The following is a 12508-nucleotide window of genomic DNA, read 5'->3' on the forward strand; positions in this document are numbered from 1 at the left end:
AATTGAATTTATGCATAAAAGATTGATTTTTAGTTCAAAAGTGTCATTCTCATCTAAATCTTTTATGCATAGGAAGATGCATAAAAGATTGATCTAAATCTTTTATGCATAGAAAGATGCATAAAAGATTGATTTTTAATTCAAAAAGTGTCATTCTCATCTAAATTTAATTTATGCATAGGAAGATGCATAAAAGATTGAATTTTAATTCAAAAGTGTCATTTTCATTTAAAATGAATTTATGCATAGGAAGATGCATAAAAGATTGATTTTATTCGGAAGTATTAATCTCCTTAAACGGAATTTATGCATAAATAAATGTGTAAAGAAATCTTATATCAAATATAAGAATTCTCTTGTATTCTATAAATAGATATGAGATGTGATAGGATGTGATAAGAGGTGTATAACATGTGATAAGAGGTGTATAAGATGTGATAAGAGGTGATAAGATGCTTATGAAATAAGTTAGGAGGTGATAAGATGAATTAAGATGTGATAAGATGTGTATGGGATGAGGTAAGAAGTATATGTGATAGGATAAGATGTATATGGGTTGTGATAGGGCGAGAATGGATGTGATGTAAAAGATTAGATGTGAAGGCATATGCGGTTATATGAATGGAATGTGGAAATGGATGTATGTATGTGGATGTGTGGATGTGGAGATGGGAGTGTGGATGTATGAATGTGAAAATGGATGTATGCATGAAGATGTATATGCATAGATGTGAATGTGGATGTATAGATGTGTGTGGATGTATAGATGTGAATGGGAATGTGGATGTGGATGTATGTATGTATGTGGATGTAGATGTGGATGTATAGATGTGAATCGGAATGTGGATGTGGATGTATGTATGTATGTGGATGTGGATGTATGAATGAGGACGTGATAATGGATGTATGCATGTAGATGTGGATATATGGATATGAATGTGATTGTGGATGTGGATGTATGGATGTAGATACGGATGTGGATGTATGATGTGAATGTGGATGTGGATGTGGATGTATGGATGTAGATACATATGTGGATGTATGTATGTGAATGTGGATGTATGAGCGAAGATGTGAAAATGGATATATGCATGTAGATGTGAATGTATGGATGTGAATGTGGAGATGGATGTGGATGTATGGATGTGTATGTATGAATGTGGATATGGGATTGGATGTATGATGTGGATGTACGAACACGGATATGTATGTAGAATAATGAATGTGAATGTGTATGTGAAATAATGTGTCGTCTCGATATGGGTAAATGGATGAGAATGAGTACACATTGAATGGAATGTGGAATAAGTAATATGGACTGAGGAGGGATAATGTGGTAAGATGAGAGTTCGATATAGAAACTGTATTTTGTGTGACTGTTTGTAAACGACCATTTTATGTCAAGAATGCTGGTGAAGCATTTTGACCGTCTTGTGGATTAAGGTCATGAAGACCTAACTGATAAAGTTGCAACAACTGCTGACGGAGAGTCAATGGAGGACGTCTCGCGTAGCAAGGTCGACCGAGGTCTTGACCAGCCTCAGTTTGATTCAAATGGTGAGCTTCCGTTACGGTGGATGAGGGACCAAGGAAGCGGCCTATGAGTGAAGCGCTAGGTCACTTGCGACGAAGGATCCTAGAGGGTGCTGGACCATACGGTGCTCGGGCTCTGGGTCACCGAAGATACCCACACGTGCGTCGTGGAAGATATTGGAACAAGGAATAAGAGTTGTTTTCTAAAACCGGGCATGGATTTGGTTGATTGACCTTGCTGGTCCTCAACGGATGAGTCCATGGCTCTTTTATATGGATCTGTGGGTTGATCTTACTGATCTTCCATGGAGATTTCATTCTGTTATATGAATATTTTGTCGGTTACTATGAGCTAGGAACTATGGAAAAGGCCCATGAGTGAACAGGTGGTGAGCGTTCTGGTTGCCAATGATGCCATAAGTATACCGATGAATGAATGACTGGAAATAAGGATTCAACCAAAGACTATGAGAATGGTCATCAGTGACATAATGGTTTCATTAAAGGATTGTTTTAAAGTTAGCTGATGCTAAGAAAAAGGCAATTTCATATTGGGTGTGTAAGTGGTGTGACTAGTTTTATGTTTGCATGAACTTCCGGCTAGGGGGCCTTGGAACTCTTTTCCTTGGTACCCGGGACAAAACCTAATCAAATTCTTAATTGGATCCCATCACTACAGTGGTTGGGAGGTTGGCTAACCCATGGGACTGGATGGGGTTAGGTTGGACTGATGGATCCGTAAATCGAGACTCAATTTGTGTTATTACGATAGATGAAGTAAGTCCCGGATAGTAATTGTTCTATGGATAGGAATCAACGGCTGTGCCTCTTGATGGGGAAAAAAGTGTTGATCCCAATGATCCAAGTACAAGTTTCTTCCTTCATCTGACCGAGTATCTTTATAGGTGCAGTCGGATCAGTTTGATCACTAATGGACTTGACTACGTTAGAGTAAAAAGTTATCCTGGAGGAATTGCCTGTGCTTTCCGGATAAGGGAAGTTTTTCCGGGTTCAGTTTTGGAAAAACCGACGGACTAGTCTTTTGTCCGGATATCCATGGACGAGGCCCCGAGTGTGGGACCCTGCCTCGCGCTAGAAGTGCTACTTCCGCTGCTAGTACCCCAAATCCGTTGCGCGGTGGGAACAGGGATCTCACAACAATGTTTGCAAGAAATATTACCAAACTCTGAACCAACCATTCCATTTGAACAACTTCTTTTCAATCGGCCTTTCCATTGTGTCTCATTATGCAAGTGCATCATAGCGTAATAAGGACAATCTACATTCACACAACGTAAATGGCCTGAGCATCTATTGAATTGAATAGCACCATCTAAAAACAACCAGAATTGCTTTTCACGTACTCAACCCATGAGTGACCAACCTACCTTTGTTCCATACCATACATTGCAAAATCACTCCCACATGGCGGCAACTCATAAGCAACATATCCATCATTATGACAAGGGCACCTTATCCACTCTATGTATATGGATGGCACTATGTAATGCAACATGCAAACTGTTATTGAGAGGAAGAGCCCTAATAGCATCTAACACACTCAAAACATTTTCTTTTGGAGTATTATTTTTATCCTTGTTAACAAAAATCTTACGGAATTAAAACATATCTACATCAAGTTCAAAACCCATTTCACCTGTATTAAGCCGAACGGGGTCCGGTTTTAAATGCTCAGAGCTTAGAGAAAGGGGCTTCAATGCAATCCAAAGTCCAACCAAATCCAAATACTCACAAAATGTAGATAATTTAAGCTCAAAAGTCTCTCATTAGAGACCAAGCATAGTTTTTGTCTTGGGCTGGAGCCATACACAGTAATATTCCTGCTCTAGATTTTTGAACTAGGCTGATTATCTCCTTGTAGTACCACTAATAGAAATTAACATTTTTTATTAAAATATCCATTTTATTTACAAATAATTGATCACAAAAAAACTCTAAATATTCTTTAATTTATGAACATGTAGTGGTGCCATCAAAGAAGTTACCAGTAATGATCATGACGACTCTAAAGATACTTTATATTTGCTTACTGTTGGGACAATTTATTTCTCATTAAACACTGAGGGAGTAGAGTCAATAGTAGCCACTAGTTGGCCACCTAGCACATTTTAACCTTCCCATGAATTGAATTTTTAACCTTACACATTTTTAAGCCTGTAACTTTAGAAATGTCTAGAGTGGAGAATATGTTTGGGATCTCCAGGCTCACCAATTAAGTAATGCACATGGTGAATGATTAGGTCTTTGTAATGTTGGTTGTAAAAGTGTTGGTTGTAAAAGTACTTCTTTAAGTATTAATGTGTTGATGTCATCTAGATTCTTTCTCTTAGTTTGTATATGTGATTTGAGAGAGAAACATACAAAGAGAGTATTGAAAAACATATATCCCTTTTTAGCTTTAATAAACTTCTTTACGTATGGAAGTGGTGATGTCTTTTAGATTTTAAAGTATTTTTTATTGAAGCCACGAGTCATATGCATGATGCTTTCCTTTCAAAGGTAGGTTATATTTTTCTAAGAAGAAAGAGTACATGAATTTACCTATTACACTACTTAAGGAAGGGCATGTTTTTTGCTAAAGGATGATTATAAATATTGTAATCAACCAAGGTCTAAGGAATGAAAGACACACACCCAACTAAAGATTTGGGACATTGTAAAAAACCAAAGGGTAGATCTACAGACCAACTAAAGATTTGGGACATTGTAAACAATCAAAGGGTAGATCTACAGACCAACTAAAAATTATGGATGTCCAAGGTCTAAAGAAAGAAGGGCACATAACTAGTTTTACTTTATAGATATTGTGAACAACCAAAGGGTAGGTATATAGAAAAAAAGAAGGGTAGGGAGATAAAGACAGGGAGAGAGGGGAGTTCTCTACTCAACAAGGTTAGGTTGGAGGAATTCATGGGAGAAAGAAAAGATGGACCAAGGCATGCAACTCTGGAAGCCACCAACGCCAAGGTGAGTTCTTTTTACTACTTTTCTTCAACCTTGTCTTCTTGCTCATCTTAAAAGAGGAAAAAAACCCCTGAAATAGGCCGTGTTGGCATGACCTATTTTTGGGGTTTTTTTTAATTGATTGTATAGCTTCCATTCACTGTCTTATTTGTGCTTTCCTTCAAGCTCTTATTAGTACTACAAGCTATGCTATTTTTTATGGTTCTATTTCTTTGAATAATTGGCCAAAGGGGGATTTATGGAGCCCCTTGGAATATTCCAAAAGGAAAAATCCCCCCCAGAAATAGGCTATGCCGATGAGGCCTATTTCTCGAGGTTTTTTTGTGTTTGAAAAAATGCCCTAGTTATCTTCTTGGGGCTGGCTGCCTTAGTTATTTTTGAAGTCATTCTTCTATCTACCAAGTTGCGCTTTTTTTTAATGGTTTAGTGCTTTGAAGGAGTGCTTAAGCTTGGCCAAAGGGGGATTTTTGGAGCCCCTTGGAATATTCCAAAAGGAAAATAAAACCCCAAAAACATGTCGCGTGCGAGCACGGCCTCCTTCTCAGGTTTTTTTTGTGTTTTAAAATATGCCCTAGTTATCTTCTTGGGGCTACCTGCCTTAGTCATTTTTAAGGTCATTTTTCTTGCTACCAAGCTGCACTTTTTTTATATGCTTTAGTGCTTTGAAGGAGCTATGCTTCTTTAAGGTAAGAGTCATAAATCCCTACTATGCTTTAGTGCTTTGAAGGAGCTATGCTTCTTTAAGGTAAGAGTCATAAATCCCTACTATGCTTCTTTTTTTGCTTATGTCACACCCTTACATGCTTGTGTGTGATTTTCAATGTTAATATTTATGCATATATGCTTGCATATAGCTCTCCAATGTACTAGAGGTCTAATGCATTATGCTCTTGCATCCATAGAGATCTTATGTATGAGAGCTCTAATTCATTATCCCTAACGCATTATACCTCTAATGCATTATGCATAAGACCTTTAATGGATGATTTCAAGAGCATAGCACATAATGCATGCATGTATAAGATTTCTAATGCATAATCCAAGTTTCTAGGGGTTTTTTTAGCTTCTACAAAAGTACATATTATGCCTATATAATGTCTCCAAAAATATTATGAGTATTTTGCTAAGTAGTTACTCTATGTGAGATCTTATTCTATTCAAGGTTGATGTTGTTAGGCTATGGGGGAAGCTCTATGTTCTTTTCAGCTCTCTTAGGGGCACTGCATGACATGCAAATTCATATTCTCATCATCCATATGTTCTACGTAGCAATGTTGGCATTTATCTCCTATATTCTGCCAACTTGTTACATGTAACCCACACTTGGATGCAACTATTTTACCCAAAGTGTAAGATTCCTCCTCATCCTCAATAATGAATAAGCTTTTACCTCAATCCCCTGTAATCATTCTCTATTTTTGAATGCAAGAAAATATTATTTTTGCCTAGAGAGAAGAAAAATTCTAGAGAGAGGTAATTCAATATTGAGATATTTTTTAATATAAAAATTCTCCTAATGTCTAAAATATAATTCCTTGAAACACAAATTCAAAATATATTCTCTAATGTGCATTAGGAATCAATTAAAAATATGTATTAAAGACCTTAGCCTAAGGGTCCAGATTTTTAGAAATTTTTGGATTATGGTCCAATTAAGGTTCCTGTGGGCCAATAAGATTAATCCAAGTGTTGGGATGAGATAAATCCAAAGAATAAAAGAAAATAACCAAAAATGAGTAAATGCTCACATAAGATGAAGAGTTGACTGAGTACAAGGTTTACTACTTATAAAAATTAAGAGATATTAGTAAAAAAATGAGATGTTTAAAGGAAATAATGCATTTTTGACACCTCAATAAGGAGAGAATGCCACATCAAGGAAGCATCTTTTTCTTCATGATTACTTGATTTTTTAAATCTAAAAAATGTGATATTTTTCTCTCTCCTCTCTCCTAGACCAAACTGTATCAAAAAGGGAGCCAAATTGGTCCAAATCTTGTCCAAATTGAGTCAAACTGAAGGTGGAAAGCTCTAGAACCCATTTAGACTTAGTTACAAGCCTCCCTCACCTATAAATAACCCCTCATTCCTTTGTATTCTTATCTGTGAGATATACCATGCCAGTATAATCATGCCAATATAATATAGAAATAGTCATATTTTCTATTATCTCTTAATTTTCCTCTTCTTGTGCGGAGCTTGGAGCTTCTTTCTCTCTTAAACAACTCTTGGAGTTATCTTCTCCTCTTTCTAACTGATTGATTGGTTGGGGGCTTTACTACTTAAGGAAAGAATCAAGCCAATCTTAGAGGTAAGAATGATTTTTAGAGGTAAGAATGATTTTTATGGTTTTTTTCAATTTTTCTCAATGACTTTCTTCTTCTCAACCCCTCTCAAGATTGAAAAGCTTTCTAAATGATTGTCTTAATTCAAATCAAGCTTTTCCTAAGAATCCTAATGTTTAATTAAGAGAAAGTTAATCTTTATGCTTATTTGTAATGCTTTCTTTAAGTAAATCTCTCTCTCAAAATGAATAGTCATCTCTATGGCTAATTCTTTAACAAAAGAATGTTTCTCAAAGATAATCTCTTATTTCAAAACCAAACTCTAGGCTTGATGAGCGAGATTAAGAAAATGATATTTTCATGATTTTGTGCTATCAAAATAATGGTTACTAAAATTTTGTGAGTAGTTAAAAAACTACTTTAACTCATTCTAAATGAGAAATGGATTATTCTAACAAATTGGAAAGAGAGGAATATTGGGAATTAGCTTAATCTAGTGGGATAATCATAATTATAATTATAATTATGATTATAACTATGATTTAAATTCATAATTTAAATATAAGCTTAAAAGTAGAACTTCTATCATATTTTCATTACAAGCTTTTATTCTTTTAGGAAATTTAAAAATCAAAGTTAGAAGTAAACGAAATAACTTTGGTTAGACCACCACGACTTTGAGAATGGTGGGGCCAGTAAACTACTTGCCCATCTCTCGAATTTGAATCAAGCAGAAACCTCGAGACCAATTCCAAATCTTGACACAAAGAATAGACTACCGTTGAATTAGCGTAGTTTTTGCTTAACCGAAATCACCAAGAATCGAGTTGGATATTCAATCAAATGATGGGTAGATTACCCTGATGAGAGATCAATGATTCTCATTAAGAAAATCCAGATTGTGGAAAAAAGGGTTTTGTGAATCAAACTTAAATCGGGAATTCTACTTGCATAGAACCTCTGTTTTTTTTATAGGATTGTTTTATGCCAGAATGCTGGAGGAAGCATTTGGTTCGTGATTAAGGAGAGACTCGTTTTGCAACAGCTGTGGTGGCGACGAGGAGTCGTGGAGGGACATCGCTCGCACGACAAATCTGGTCGAGATCTTGATTAGCCTCAGTATGGCTAAAATGGTACGCTTTCGGTACGACAGGCAAGGATCGATGAAGCGGTCCCCAAGTGAAGTGCTAGGACACCTAAGTAGGATCCTAGAGGGTTTTGACCGGGTGATGCATGGGCTCGCGGTTGCTAGGACACCCATGCGTATGTCGAGGATGATATGGATGACCTAGAAGGAATTACTTTTGTGAGAACTGAATTTTGATATTGGATCTCGTTGGTTGACCAACTGGTCTTCAAGGGAGAGTCCAGATGATAAATCTTTGTAAAACAATGGACTCAATATTTTGGAGGATTACGATCAGTAATACTATGATTTCATTGAAAGATTGTTTTAAAGACAGCCGAATTTGTTATAATGGCAATTTCATATTGGGTGTGTAAGTGGTATGCCTACCTTAAATTTTGCTTGGAACGCCGGCTAGGGGGTCAGGGAACTCTTTTCCTCAGTTCTCGGGAAAAACATAACCAAATGTTTATAAAGAAATCCCACCAATATAGTGGTTGGGCGGTTGGCTAAACCCATGGGCCGGCTGGATCGGGGAATTTTTACCATACAAATAGTTACAAATTAAGTTATGTTAATTAGATTAAGTCCTAGGAAGACCCTCTTTTTATGGGAGGGAATCAGCGATTGTGCCTCACAAAAGGGGAGAAAAGCATTGATTCGATGGACCAAGTGCAAGTCTCTTCCTTGATTTGACCATGTGACTTTTGAGTTCAGTTAGATCAGTTTGGTTAGCTAAGACTTTAACTCGTTAGATCAATTCTCTCGTTAGATGATTTTCCTGGTGGAATCGCCCGTGCCTTCTAGGTGAGGGAATTTTTTTTGGGTTTGACGGGCTAGTCTCTTATCCAGACATCCATGGGCGAGGCCCCAACAAGTGTGGATCCCTGCCCCACATGAGAGGCTGATGATGAGAGGCTGACGCTGCTTCCGCCACTAGCGCCCTCGGAGGGGGCATCACAAAGGGGGCGAGGGTCTGAGAGCTAGTATCAGAGCTTTGTGAAAATCTAATAAGGAAAAAAACAAATTCTTATTTATAATAAAAACTCAGAAAGAGCATTTACGTATTGTATTTTCATTCCTTAAGCTTCATTAATGAAGATTTTTTAATGAAATAATTTGGTTTTATAGATCATGGAAGTTCCATGCTTATCCAGTATTCTCGATCTCACCCAGTCATAGGATATGACTACCTTTGCCTTCGAGCATATCGTCTCTTCTGCTATGACTTGAACAAGCTGAGCCAGACTCACAAGCCATTTCGAGGATTTATATTTCATAGACCCAATCGAGAGATGGAAGCACAAGTGGCATGCACGCCTTGCAACCAGCGCATGATGCTGAGGGAAGAATATCTCGTTGGCCATGGTCCTGTTGAGGTTAAAAGTGATTTATGGTGTTATTATATGTATCACCCCACGCCTCAAGATTTCAAACTTTTGTGCCATATCTAAAGACTTCTTAGATGTTTTATCCCAAGTAGTAAGATAGTAGCTCCTTTGGCAGTGAGGGAACATTTGTATATCGGGGCATGTCTTTAGCCTAGTATTGTCATCTTATGCATGTCCCGCATGGAGGGAACATTTGTATATCGGGGCATATGTCTGTAGCCTAGTATTACTGTCATACATTTCTTGCATGGAGGTTTTTCTTTTTCTAGAGCCGAGATGCTCTATGTACATATTGTAACCTTTATATAAATAAAGAAATGTTTTGTGAAAAATCCCCTCTTATATAAGTGATTGTTTATTCTATGACAAATTGAAGAAGCAAGATGTGTTACTCGGACATATGTCATAGATCTCCAATAAGATTGCTTATCTGTTTTAAGTAATTATTTTTTGAACCTCTTAAGTCTTAGGATCTTGTTGAGGAAATCAAAATAAAAATTTAATAATGTATCATTTTTGGCAGAATCGTGAGGCGAGCAAACCGTGGGCCGACAGCTTGATCCTCTCACTGATGAGGAAGAGCTTGACTCTGATGTTCGCAAGGCCCTTCACAGAACTCAGCCAGTTCCCTTCAAGGGTGAAGGGGAGAACTTGGGCGAGGCTGTGTGGAGGAGTGGGTTGAGGCCATGGAAGAATATTTTGATATCACCGGCGGATATAACGAGAGGAGAAAAATGGCTCTTGCAAGGCTGAAGATTGTGGAAACAGCAAGGTTGGCATGGAGAAACCATTGCGACACCAACCAGCTGGATAGGAACACCCAGTCGTGGAATGATCTCAAAGCTTATCTAAGGAAGAGATTTTGTCTCCCCACATTTTTAGAAACCAAGATGAATGAATTCTTAGAGTTAAACTAGGGGAGAAAAACTATTTAAGAATATCACCAAGCATTTTCTCTTCTCCTCAAGTACTCACCACACCGCTAGATGAAGAGCAATTCATGGCCATATTCATGCGGGGAATGAACAAACCTTTAGACACCCTGGTCAAGAATGCCAAACCAGTTTCCATGGCTGAAGCGGTAAGGATGGCAAAGGACTTTGCCAAAGCCTTCATCATTAAAGTCCCACACCCAAAGCCAACTCCCTCATCCTTTCAAAGATTCCAAACACTTAGAGGTTCTTCCAACATTCCACTTTCAAAGAGACACCAAGGTCCCAATCACAATCAGGAGACAAGAAGTTTTAGGAATGAAGGAAGACCTTTTCCTCAAAGCTCTTTCTTAGGAACTTCGGCTCTTTCATGAATGCAAAGGGAAGAGCTTAGAAGTGAGAATAGATATTCTGGTTGCCACGGGATTGGGCACCAGCTCAAAGATTTCCCATCTCCTTCTGTGGGTCAAGGAAGCCAAGGTCCCAGAGTTCAGAGACAGACCCCTTCGTATCAGTCCAATCAGGTCCCCTCGCGTGCCAAAATCAGGGTAGCCCTAGAAGAGTGCCAGCTCAACCCCTGCAGCCTCCATACAAAGTAGTCTCCAAACTCCCTCCCAGAATTGCAAAAACCAAAGAGAGAGAGTTCCACCTCAGAATACAACAACTAGAGCCATCGCTATAGCTGAGGAAGTGGAGGAAGAAAAAGGACAGATCTATGCCACAATTGAGCATCAAGGGTAGACTCGTCAAATCTCAATCCTCCAAACTGTAGCAGAGTACCAGGGTAAGCACTTCAAGATTTTGATTGATTCAGGCAGTACTCATTCTTTTATTTCTTGAGGATGTCTGCGTAAGTTAGTTCTAAATCAAAAATTAAGGAAACCTATGCAAGTGGAATTGGCCAGTGGAAAGATTCTTTTCACACACCTTGAGACAGACCCTATTCAGTTTAGTCTAGACAGAAATGTAACAGATTGCTACTTCATAGTCCTACCCTTGGAAATCTATGATGGAATCCTTGGAATGGATTGGCTCCATAAGAATCACGCTGACATTCATTGTCACACAATGGAGCCATTTCTTTCCTTGACCTTCATGGGAATAAAGTTCAAGGAACTGGAATTTTTGGATCCCAGTGCTGCAATTAGTCAAGGCTTCTAAATTATTAAGAGGGCTTTAGAAAGAGGCGAGCTATTTATGTCATTAAGATAAATACGGTAGACATAAAATGTAAGGCTAAAGTACCAGAGTGGCTAAGTGAGTATGCATATTTATTCCCTCCTGAAGAGCCCTCCTGAAGAGCTGACTGAGATGCCTCCGACTCGTGAAGTAGATCATGAGATCGAGTTAACCCCTGGAACTCAGCCAGTAGCCCAGCGTGCATACAAAATGCCAATCCCTAAAGCTATAGAGCTTAAGGACTAGTTAAGACAACTGTTAGAGTAGGGATTCCCAGACCTAGTGTTTCACCTTGGGGTGCACCCGTTCTCTTTCAGAAGAAGAAAGATGGAACATTAAGACTTTGTATTGACTACAGAGAGGATTGAATCAATTAACAATTAAGAATAAGTATCCTATCCCCAAGATTGATGAACTTCTAGATTGGTTAAGTGGAGCCCAAATGTTCACAAAGATAGATCTCAAATCCGGGTACTACCAGATGAGAATCAAGGAACAAGACATCTACTTGCCACCATGAGTTCATAGTCATGCCTTTTGGATTGACTAATGTCCCGACAACATTTAATCATCTTTCGCAGGATATTCTCACAGAATAATTGGATGATTTTATTCTTGTCTTATTTGATGACATCTTGGTATACTCAAAGAATGCTGCAGATCATGAAGATCATGTGCGCAAGGTCCTAGAGATTCTAAGAAAGCACCAACTCTTTGCAAAAAAGAGCAAGGGCTCTTTCTCTATTGACCAAGTGGAATACTTGGGATTCAACTGTCTAAAGATGGGATTTCTTCTGACTCCAAAAAGATCCAAGTAGTCGTAGATTGGCTGGAACCAAAGAGATGGTAAAAGAAGTTAGAGGATTTCTAGGATCAACCGGATGGTATAGAATCTTTACACCCAAGTATGCTCAGATAGCATTCCCTTTAACTAACCTTCTCCAAGAAGAGTACCCTATTTCAGTGGACTGCTATGGTGTCAGAGTGCCTTTGATAAGCTGAAGATAGCCTTAATAACCAACCCTTTCCTTAGATTGCCAAATTTTACCAAACCTTTTGAAGTAGTTACTGATGCTA

Source organism: Cibotium barometz, chromosome 24 (assembly GCF_041138505.1).
Source record: "Cibotium barometz isolate CiBa-2024 chromosome 24, ASM4113850v1, whole genome shotgun sequence".
Taxonomy (NCBI): Eukaryota; Viridiplantae; Streptophyta; class Polypodiopsida; order Cyatheales; family Cibotiaceae; genus Cibotium; species Cibotium barometz.